This window comes from Rhinopithecus bieti, unplaced genomic scaffold (genome assembly GCF_001698545.2).
Source record: "Rhinopithecus bieti isolate Rb0 unplaced genomic scaffold, ASM169854v2 scaffold_41913, whole genome shotgun sequence".
NCBI classification, from domain to species: domain Eukaryota; kingdom Metazoa; phylum Chordata; class Mammalia; order Primates; family Cercopithecidae; genus Rhinopithecus; species Rhinopithecus bieti.
In genome coordinates, this window is record NW_016818964.1 from 6,616,479 (window position 1) to 6,627,901 (window position 11,423).

The following is an 11,423-nucleotide window of genomic DNA, read 5'->3' on the forward strand; positions in this document are numbered from 1 at the left end:
TTAGTCATTAATAGCCAAGTTCAGTTACAAAAAAAAAAAATAGCATGAAAAACAATTAGAAGTTGGGAATCATTAGTGTTTTATTATTTAATTCTTTTTTAAAATTTCATAAATATAACCTTTAGACAGAATTTATTGATTCTTTGCCGTAAAAGATAGAGGCACTATCACAAATACATTTCCTTCCATTCTCCATCCCCACCCATTGGGATTTTAAAATTATAATGTTGTTTGTGTATTACCAAGGTTTATAACATACACATATATATAGAATATATATCATATTTTAACCATAAATTTCAAATTTCTCTATTCCTACTTCAGTATCCTAATGGGTTTAATTATCACTGCCAGTCCTTCTAATTTTTTTTTTTCTATTTCTAAATGTTTTCTTTTATCTCTTGTTTTATTTCCCCAGGAAGGTCTCATTTCTCAAATTCTTGGGTCTTTCAGAATTTTGTATATGACTTATACATGAAAATATTAGGGAATACTGTAAGAAGGAAATTCATTTTTTATTGAAGGAGGAAAATATATTAGATTAAGGAATTAGAAATGTGTTGAGTCAATAAATTTAGGAAAAACACTAAAAAAAGCAGAGAAAATGCCTGCAAAGCCTTATATTCTGATGATCAGAATGATACTTGCACCCTAAAACACAGCTGGAACTGAGCTAAGTGGGGAGCAAGACTTGGTGAAGGCTACATTTTGTGCTAGTCGGGTACCCTGTCCTCATTTAAATGTATTTACATAGAAATAAGGTACAAGGAAAATGGAATTTAAAAGGAACAAGGTTACAAGGAAATGGAATAATTGTGATCTAGGTTGGAGTGAGAGGATTCCTTTGTTCATGTGGTGAATACGTAAGGAATAAGAACAATTTGATATAAGGTATGATTACTCAAGCTAGTTCCATCCTGGAGGATAAGATAGGGAGTTTCGGAAAGGACAGTGGTTGAGGTTTTGAAGGAATGGAATTAGACCAAATCCAGCCTGTGAATTAGTAACTATCAACACACTCTCTGACTGGGGCCATTGTTAAAGCAAAGGACATCCCAGTGCTGAGACACAACAAGGCCTTTAGAAGTTTGTTTGGCACACAGTAGTAGGTCTGTGACTGGGTAGTTTCCCACATTTGCTTCTGAAAGCAGGACTGTATACAACCAGGGAGTTAGGTGAACTGGGGTGCTTGAGACAGGTGCCACTTTTCCCCAGAACACTGTTCCCTAGTCTCTGACATTGACTTTTGTTGTACAGAAACCTATAACTAGTTTGATTTTTTTCTTCTTTGAAGGCAACTAGCTTATTATTTTTTTTCTCTGCCTTGAAACTCACAGATTTCAATTCCCAGCTTCGATAAATCTTGGTGTTGTTCACCCCTGTCCCTGGAACCTGGTGTCCCAGTGAAATTCAAGTCTTTATATAACATTCAAATCTTCATATACAAATGAAGTTTTCTTGTATTATATCACTGTGTTTTTTCTTGTGGATACTTATTATGTCATCTCGCTCAGCTATGCTCATTATCTATACACAGAAACTTTTTCCCTACGTGTGGCAACTTCTCTGTAGTCATTTTAATTTTTTTCCTCTTAAGGGACGATAGCTTTCCTAAGGACATTGTCTATGTCCCTGTATTTGATTTAATTTTGTTTCTTTATTTTGTAACTGTTTCTAATGTTCCTTTTATCTCTGTAATACTTTATGTTCCCCTTGTATCCATTTTCCGAAGGTCTGCCATTTTTATTTACTTCTATTATCTTGCCAAATATTATCTAATATCTCTGCTGTATCTCTTTCTTGAACAGTTTTCCAAAGATATCAATTACCTTTAATCTCCCCAAACTCTTCATTTGTGTCTAAAACTCATCCCTCCTTAAATAAATATTGTTTATCTGACTTGTCCTCCTCTTCCTCTCTCTTTTTCTTTCTTTTCTCACCAACTTTTGAAAGCCCTGATATTTCCTTCCTGGCATTTACTCATCTTCAAATAGTATTTTCTGGGTTAGTATTTTGTTGAATTATAGTACAGAGAGACTATTTCTTATAGGCTCTCTATAATTAAGTTGAAGCTATATGTGTTTATTTATGTTGGAGTATTTCTATTTATTTCTGGCATTCAGGTGTTTTTTTTAACCTAATTTAATTTAATTTTACACTCCAGGAAACACATGCAGGAAGTGCAGTTTTGTCACATCAGTAAACACATGCCATGGTGGTTTGCTGCATCTATCAACCCATCACCTAGGTATTAAGGCTCACATGCATTAGCTATTTATCCTGATGCTCTCTCTTCCTCTGCCCCACCACCCTGACAGGGCTCAGTGTGTGTTTTTCCCTTTCCTGTGTCCATGTGTTCTTATTGTTCAACTCCCACTCATAAATGACAACATGTGGTTGTTTGGTTTTCTGTCCCTGCATTAGTTTGCTGTGGAAAATGGCTTCGAGCTTCCTCCATGTCCCTGCAAAGGGCATGATATCTGTTCTTTCAGGTGGATCTTAAGCATTCAATGAAACCCCACAATGTGTGACTCCTTGTGCTATAATATGTGGATTCTGCTCCCTTCAAAACCTAATTCAATCTCTACTAGTCTTTCTTAGCTGGAGACAATATCTCAGAAAATTTAGATGGCAAGTCTATATGGTTTTCCCGTTTCAATTCCACCAAACTTGCCATTGTGTAGCACAAAACCAGTTCTAGAAAAACACTGATCTTTTAAAATTTCTTTTTATTTTCCCCTTTGTGTATCATCTACAACTCTGGACGTAAGGATCACCAGATGGCACTTTTAGGAATGTAAGAGCAACTTTTAGAGGACTTGCACAGAAAACTGACTTCTGCTCGAAGTCTAAGGAAGTCTATGTCAGCTTTCTCCATTCTTCAATATTTGGGTTCAAATTTTGTAATATTTGGCAAGAGTTTCATGGCTAGTGTTTTGGAGTTGTGACTATTTCTTTGTTGTGCTGAACACAACTAATAACCACAACCGTCTTCTTTACTTTGAGTGTGTGTATGTGTATGGTTTGTGTGTTTTTCTCAGAAGACAGAAATGCATTCTAGCTAGAATTAGCTCCTCTGATATTTCATTATCACAAAAAATATATATTATATATTACATATATTATTATACATTACTATATATTACTATATATAATATATACATTACTATATATATATATATATGAGGTACAGGAGGAAAAACAGAATTTATAATGGTGATGCTGAATTGACCGATACTATCTGTGCACTAGAGATTCCCACGGCAATGGGGCAAAAATGCTATCATGATAGTTTGTCTACCCAGAATTTAGTGAGTTGCCCAATGGTCAGAGAAATTCTAAGAAATCTGTCTTTAAATGGGATTAGGCTGTTGAATTCACATGTTGTTTTACCAAATACAGTCCTACTTTTTGTCTCTTCCTTTTGAAGTTCCTACAGGAAGTAGAGGCTAAGAACAGAAGCAACGCTATCCCAAATTTCTATTTATGGCTTTGTCTTCACTAGCTATATAATTTTGGTGACATTATTTAACTTTTCAAAGACTCAGTTTGGTCACCTGTGAAATGGGAATTTATGATGCTCAAATGAGAATGCAGGCAGGAAAGATCTTTCCGAATTGCAGTTCTAACAGTGGCAGAACAGGTGTGGAGTCTAAGAGACACTGTCTTAAGTAAAAGCTTCTCTTTTCCCTTCTCAGCTGTGAGATGCTTATTCTCTTTGGCTCTCAATTTCTTTATGAGCAAAAGGGATAATAACACTATGCAAGATTTTCAGAAAAAAAAGAAAAACTAATGAGATGATCACATTAGTAGAGCGTTTGGGGGCGGAGATAGAAAATCCTTGAGATTCAGTTGATGAGCAGCCTTTCTTCACTCTCTTGCTAATACATTTTATCACAAAGGGTTCAAGAGACCTTTGAGTATTCAGAAGTTTAGACAGACATTTGCATGCCCCTTCCCCTTCCCCCCATTCCATCAGGGTTGAAAATCATGGTGAGTTTTCTGAATATTTTATAACTTCAATGGCCAATGGAGCCACCAACACAAAGAAAAGATAAAATTACATGGAGATAAAGCAGACTTTTTAACTGAATTAGGACTTGCTGCAAATGTGGTTGCTCTGGTCCTAATCTTTGTGACGCCTGGTCTCTTTTCCTCACTGCAGGGTACTTTCTGGGACTGGCCCTGCTTCCCCGAAACTGTCCACATCTCATGCGTGCACAATTCCTCCTGGACTGCTCTACTGCATGCCTGCTCTGGCAGCAGACTCAACATCCTTCCCACCCTGGCTGACCGTTGCCAGCCCAGTCTCTCTCATCTACTCTGTGGCCTTAGACAAAGCATCTCTGACTATGCATCTTAGATTCCATCCATGTAAATGAAAAGACTGTGCTAGATCATCTCTAGGAGTATTCTAGAACTAATCAATGCATACTAAAGACTCTTTGTTATTTCCTGGGCCAATGAGGTGTAACTCTAACTGATAGCTGCATTCTTTTCCGTCAGGCCTAGAAATGCCTCCAAGTCTCTTTCCACATTGTGGTCCAGCTTGTTGGCATCAATCACAGGTGGGATGCAGTCTTGTTGCCATGCATAGACCATGAGATACTGGAGAACAGGGATTCTTTTTGCTACTTCTTTGAAACCTCAGCTCTAAGAACCATACTTAGTTTAAGCTGGTGCTTAGTGGGTGTAGACTGAATGAGTAGCTTGCAACAATCAAAGCCCTTGCTGCTACATATTTGAGGCCAGTCGAAAGTGACACCAGTCATATGAGAAGGAACACTGAGCACTCCCCTATTTTTGAGAAAGAAGCTGCTTTTCCATGTCTTGAGGTGGTGCAAGTTGGGCAGAGGAGAGACCATTCTCCAAAGGGAAAAGGCTTCATTAAGGGCAAGAACAGTTCCTGCCTAGTTGGCTTATTTTCAGAAAGCAAAGAGCAGTTACTGTAAGGAAGCTGGCTGTCTGGGCCGGCAGCTTTATCAATGAATAATTTCCTGAAAGGAAGAGAATCTGTGGAGACCTTATACTGTATTTGATCTCAGTGCACGTACACAGCATGCAGGACTATCTTTGATTCAAGGGAGGTGAGATAATTGTTTCCCAAACAGACTCTCTCACTGGAGAGCATGCTCCCTCCCATTCTTTTGACCCATACACCAGAAGCCCCAGGTCTGCCCCAGACAATTATCCTGTTTTGCTAGGGAACAAATTGCTCTTTTGGGGTAATTCTGAGCAAGTTTGCCAAGTTCACAACCATCCCAGGGGAGCCTCAGGGGGAAAAGCACTCTCCAAATCCCCTCTCTGGCCCTTCCCAAGGAAAGCAGGTCATTTTTTAAAGAATTCCAATGAAAGCAGTTCATTCTAAATGATCCACCCCACCTTCAGAGAGGCCTCCTGGGCAATTTGTTGGTTCCTCGTGTTTGTCTGATACCAGGGAGCCAATTTCCCATGCAAGTCATTATGCATGCAATTAAGTAATTGTGGATGGAAATGAAAAAAAAAAAAAACAACGAAAAAGAGGACAATGCCAAAAAAGAAGTTGCACGCATTTAACTTTCAAAAGGGAGCCTCCAGGATGCAGGAGCTGAACCCCACTTGGAATTTATTCTCACAAATCACTGAATAAAATCAGAAGCTTGGAAAGAGTAAAATGTCAGTCTGGTATAATGTAGTAGCTAAGAATCTGCACCCCAAAGCCATACTGCCTGTGTCCAAAGCCTGGGTCTGTCATTTATTAACTGTATGACCTTGAGCAGGTTACTTAAGCCTTCTGTGCCTCCTGTCTACAAATGATAAAATCAGATTAATAATATCTATATCATATGGTTGGTTGTCAAGGTTTAAATGAATAGTATATGTGTATAAAGGGTATGGGTATTCATGTATATATCTACCTGCCACCTATCTATTATCTGCCATCTATCTACCTATCAATCTATCCATCCAACGCTGTCAAGCTAGCATCTATCTATCTATGGCTTAGAACAGTGCCAAGTACTATACCATTGTTAGCTTTCATCATTGTTTAACTGATGATGTTTTAAGCAAGTTATGAGCAATCGCTTCGCAGGGGAGTTAACATATTTATCATTGCTGGTGGTTCTTTCCTTCTGACCTTATCTCTTTAGTATTAGAAAATCAACTGAACAGAAGTGGGTAAAGAAATATAAAGTGCATAGTTTAGGAGATAAAAAGTAAGTGGCTTCTGGTTCTGGCAGTGAAAGTGTCAAAGCCACAGCACCCCCGGACTCTCCAGAGGAGCAGTGTTGTTTACAGTGTGTGTTTAAAATAGTATTCCTGCTTAGCTGGGCCTCCCCTTGGGACAGTGTAATCTCAACAGTAACAGAAGATTAATTAAAACTGGTCTCACTGGTGAGGCTGGTGATTCGGGATGGAGCGGGGGGGTACACCCCTCACTGCCCCTACTCCACACAGGGAAGGGGCTAGGTCTGCTGAAAATAATTAGTGTGGCTCAAGGGCAGGCTGACACTTTTGCCTCATTTGTATGATTTTGATTAATACTTTAATTTCACTTCCTTTGAATGCAGGAGAGGTAAGAAATGAATAAGGAAGATAGAGCCTCCCAAAGCCAAAATCAATAAAGAATGAATCTCTTCCCAGTCCAATCGGGCAGGGCTACCATTTTTCACACCTGGTAGGGACCTCTGGATTTATGCCTGTGCTGTGGAAGATGGGATATAGCAAGGGAAGACACAAAGACGTGCCCTAGGGACAGAGAGGGAGCTGGCTTAGAGACAGCGGCTGCAGGAGGGACAGGAATAGGCTCCTTTATGCTGCGGAAAACATCATGAGCTCCCCTCTGACTCTCTGTCCTTTGGTCAAGCTCAACCCTCAACCTCTGTAGCACCTTCGGTGTTTAAAATTGCAATGTCTTGGGCATCAGCCTTTTCCCCTTTAGCCATCCTATACTGGCTCAAGGAAGAACTATACTGGCTTAAGGAGTGAGTGTGATCACCTCACTCTCCAGGTTCTAATATTCCAAGAGTGGACTTCCTGGGGTCCATGACCCTGTCTGGAAATTGTAGACAAAAGTGTGGAGAGACAGTTCAGAGTTCCCTTGTCCTGAAGAGTTTCCACTGCCCTAGTTGATCCCTATCCCTTTTATAAAAAAGTCCGAGTTCCTCAGCATAACGTGCAAGACTTTCCATGATCACACCTCCCTCTGCCTCAGTGATCCTCTTCTATCCTCCCTTACTGATAATATGTGGGGTTGTCATAAGTTGCACCACAGCCTGCTTCCAGAGTGCTCTGCTAGAGCCCAGGGCTCTCCCTCTGTGCGTGGAAGCCCCTGCTTGGACCCAGATCCAGCTTTCCCTTATAGCCCCCAGTCCTGCTAAGTCTTCCCCAGCCTGTGCCCTCCTCTAGATACCCCACAGCACATGAAAGTGAGCTTCTTGGAGGCAAGTACATTGTCTTGCCTACGTCTATATTTTCACTCAGGATTAGGGTCTGGCAAGGTATTGGACTGAACTCAAGAATGAGCAGTGTGACCTTGGGCAAGATCTTTAGTCCATGGCTCTGAGCTTCGACATGGTAAGAATCAAATAAAGTATGTTAAAAAAAAAAAGGAGAAATGCTCTAGAGCTGCTTTTTACTAAGCACTACACTGTTTACTAAGGTAGCCACTAGCTACATAAGGTCATTTAAATTTAAATGAATTAAATGAATTAAAAGTAAATAAACGTAAACATTAACTTTCTCAACCACAGTAGCCTCTGCCTCTCAGGTGCTGGGTACCACATGTGGCTGGTGGTTAATACACCCTGCAGTATACGGTGTATTGTCTAGCTAATGTACTCGCATTGCATAGAACATTGCATTAGGCTTTTCCATTCTGGCAGAGAGCTCGGTGGACAGCCCTGCTCTAGGAAGTCTCCAGATGGCTCCACTGCTAACATTCTGGAGTTATGGAAATCTGTAATTCCAGGGCTGTTTGTTCTCTATCCTGCTGATCCCAGGTCTTCCTTCCAAAGTCACTGGGATTATAGGAACACCAGTTCTCCATTTGCAAGTGTGCTTCTGCCATGCACGATTTGTTGGCTCATTGGCAGTTTCACCAGGGCAGAAGGAAGAAAATGGACAAGATCTTAACCCCTTCCTTTGGGAAATTCAAGCACTTCCCATGCTGTGCTAGGGGTCATTGGATGGGAGAACTGGGGACTCCCAAGTTCCGTGTGGTGTAGGCACATCCAAGCGTGGGTACCCCAATGAATTAAACACACCTCCTAGACAAACGTCCCAGCCTTAAAAGTGAGGGCTTGGAAATTTTCGGGGACAGAACATTTCAGGGAAAGAGGGTTAATCCTGAAAGAAAAGTTAGAGAATTTTTGAAACCAAATCAAGGTCAGGCTTTGGCAAGCCAAAAGAGCATTTTCCAAGCACAAGTCAGTGGGAGGGTTCTCGTCAAAGAGCTGAAGAGCCTTCTGTCAATGCCAGGCCGCCCCCAACTCACCCAAGACTTTAGGCATGCCACATTCTAGTGCTCTGGGCTGAAATGTTCCCCTTCTTTCACTAGAAGGATCAGCAAAATATCTGGGATCACTGGTTTCCAAGTGGTGAGCCTAAGGTTGTCGGCCTGTTTCCTTGCAGCAGCTCTTAGGATGGTGCAGTCAGGAAATTCACAGACGCAAGTGTGGTCAGGAAATTCATAGTTCAGCGGATGCAGTCAGCTCCTTAAAGCACCTCGTGAAGCAATAACTCAACATCGGACCCACACCAACCACTCAAGCCCTTTCTGGGTGACATAGGGAATAGAGATCTTTGCGATCCAAAACCCATGGAGAAAAGGAGCCAGACATTTGGAAATATCCTGAACTCATTCCAGTGCTTGTTGCTGGTCTCTTTCCCATCTATCCACAGTGCTTGGGTGATGGAGGCCCAGCCAATTAGAAATGGATGAATAATAGCCCACAGCATTGTGGTTTGCATAGGTGTCATGCTGACACATCTCTTCCCAGACATCATCTCATTTTGATATTCTCATCAACATCTCCAGGTAGGCAAGGTGGAAATTGTTAGTGTGGCTGCATGACAGATGCAGAAGTTAGCACCATGCCAACTTTGCTCTACAAAAGAGGCAAAGCTGGGTCTCCACTCAGGGCCTGTAGCATATGCTAGTCTCACTGGGCAGCTTTGCCTTGGAATGGCCACCTTTGGGGGCTGAGGGAAAGATGAGTGCAGAAATCAAGAATTACTTCTGTAAAACTGCATGTCATTCCAGAGAGCCCCTGGGCTGGAGCATCTGTTTACCATTGTCAACATATAGAAATGGACAACACAGAGGTGTTGAAAGAATTGGAAGATAAAACCAGTGTCTTTCCATTTTTATGTGAAGGAAGAACTTGGTCAAATTCACTTCCTGTGGACTCAAATTCCTCCTTTGCAGTTGGAGGAGAAGAATCCTCTCCCCACAGACTTTTTTGAGAACAAAAGCAATGTACTGAAGCACGTAGCAAACAGTAGATGCTCAATCAACATCCTTTTTTCTCTTGTTACTTTTTCCTTTTCTTATGCAGGCTTGCAGGGAGAGGCTAGAAAGAGGCAGATGGATGAACAAAGCTACTTGTTGTTGGTCATGGAGTAAGGATTGGAACACCAATGCTTTCAAGAGGTGCAAGACTAGCTCTTCCCAGACTGTGCCGGCCAAAACAATGTTCTGCAGGCAGGAGGGAGGCACATGGGCTTGGCCTGTGAAAACCTACCTGTGTCAATGCTCAGGGCCTCAACAGAGGTCCCAGAACCTTACCTGTTAGCTTTCTCACAGGCCTCACTCCTGTCTCTAGGAAAACTGCCTCATTCATCTTATGTTCTCCAACTGCCTCTTCAACCTATGCCTTCCTTTCCTGCACAGCCCTTCTACCAGGTTGGGGTGGAGGGTGGTGGGTGCCTCCTTGCATCCTGGAGGAGAGAAGATAGGGCCTTGTCCCCCATTGCTGTGTAGTGGGTGAGGCAGGGCTTTTGCATAATTTAGCAAGAACTACATGAACTCACTCTTCTTCTTTGCTGGCAGCCCCGCTCACCTCTCTACCTGTGTTTCTGAAGAGCGGTGATTAATCTCAGAGCTGGGATGAGCACAGAGCGCCAAGTGCCCCAGGATAGGGCAAGGCCTACAGTGAGCCATGCCCAGCCTCTCCTACTAAAGGAAAAACAAGAGCAGCTGCCAAGAAAATCTACCCTCAGATGAACAACTGACTTCCTGTTATGTAGCTCTTTTATCTTCTAGAAAGAAGCCCAGTGGAAGCTGGCAGGCATGGGTTCTAGCCCCAGCTCCTCTTAACATTGTGTGACCTCAGGCAAGGTGTCCCCTATCTCTGAGGCTCAGATAACTCAACAGCAAATTAGGCATAATCTGATTCTTGAATTTGCACATGACCTATGGAAACTATTGGTGGTTTCTCAAAATCTAAAGCAAGCTTGACACATGCTCTTAAATTTTAAAGACATTGCCATCCATTTTCAGAGCTACTTTTGTGGGACCAAATCCATACAACCACATGTGAACAAAGCCTGTGGTTTCAATGTTGAAATAGGCAAAGTCCACATTATGGCTCATGCATTTCTGTTTTCCCATTGTTCTTCATCATCATCTCTTTCCTGCCAATAAGAGTCATAGTAATTTCTCTGTGTTGGGTTCTTCCAATGAGTCAAGTCCTGGTCAAGCACTTTACCTGCCATCTTACTTCATCCTCAGCAAATCCAAGAAGAGGATGTGAGGGCTGGTGGCCATTTATCAATGAGGGAACTGCAGTTCTGAGGAGGAAAAAAGCTACCCAAGCACACTCTCAGTAAATTTGGAGCCCAGAACTGCGAGGACTAAAAGACCATAGTTAGTTGCCGTGGCCTTTGGAGCTCTTTTCTCTCCAGAGTGTCCAAGTCTCGGTCATCCTGGGTTGTTCTCTGTTCAGCTGGGCTCAGTGCAGGATGTCTGCAGCTCATAGATAGACGTCCCAGCTCAAGGCTGCACAACGCCAGTCCTCTTCTCTGTGTCCATTTGGCATCTCATCCGGACTCCAGTTCCTTACCAAGCTTCACACCATGGTGGGGTCTCTTGATGTCTGAGGCCATGAGTCCACCAGCAGGAGTTGCTCCTGGGAGCTGCTTCAGATGGGGACCTGGGAAAATCTCCCCCAAAGCCCTGGAAGGCACAGCAAAGGCTGAAGAAAGGGAGTAGGGAGAAGGACAAGGAAATGAGAGGGAAGACATTTTACAACGTATCTAAATGCAAGCATGAGCAACTCCATTTTAAGGTGAGACCAAATGCATTCCAGAAGACACATTTATCCTGAGTTTTGGGATATAATGCCAACACAGAAGCAAACTAAGAGCCAACACTTGAAGTTGATGTCCTTAGTCTAGACAATTGTTTGGTCAATGGGCTTTTTTTTTTTTTTTTTTTTTTT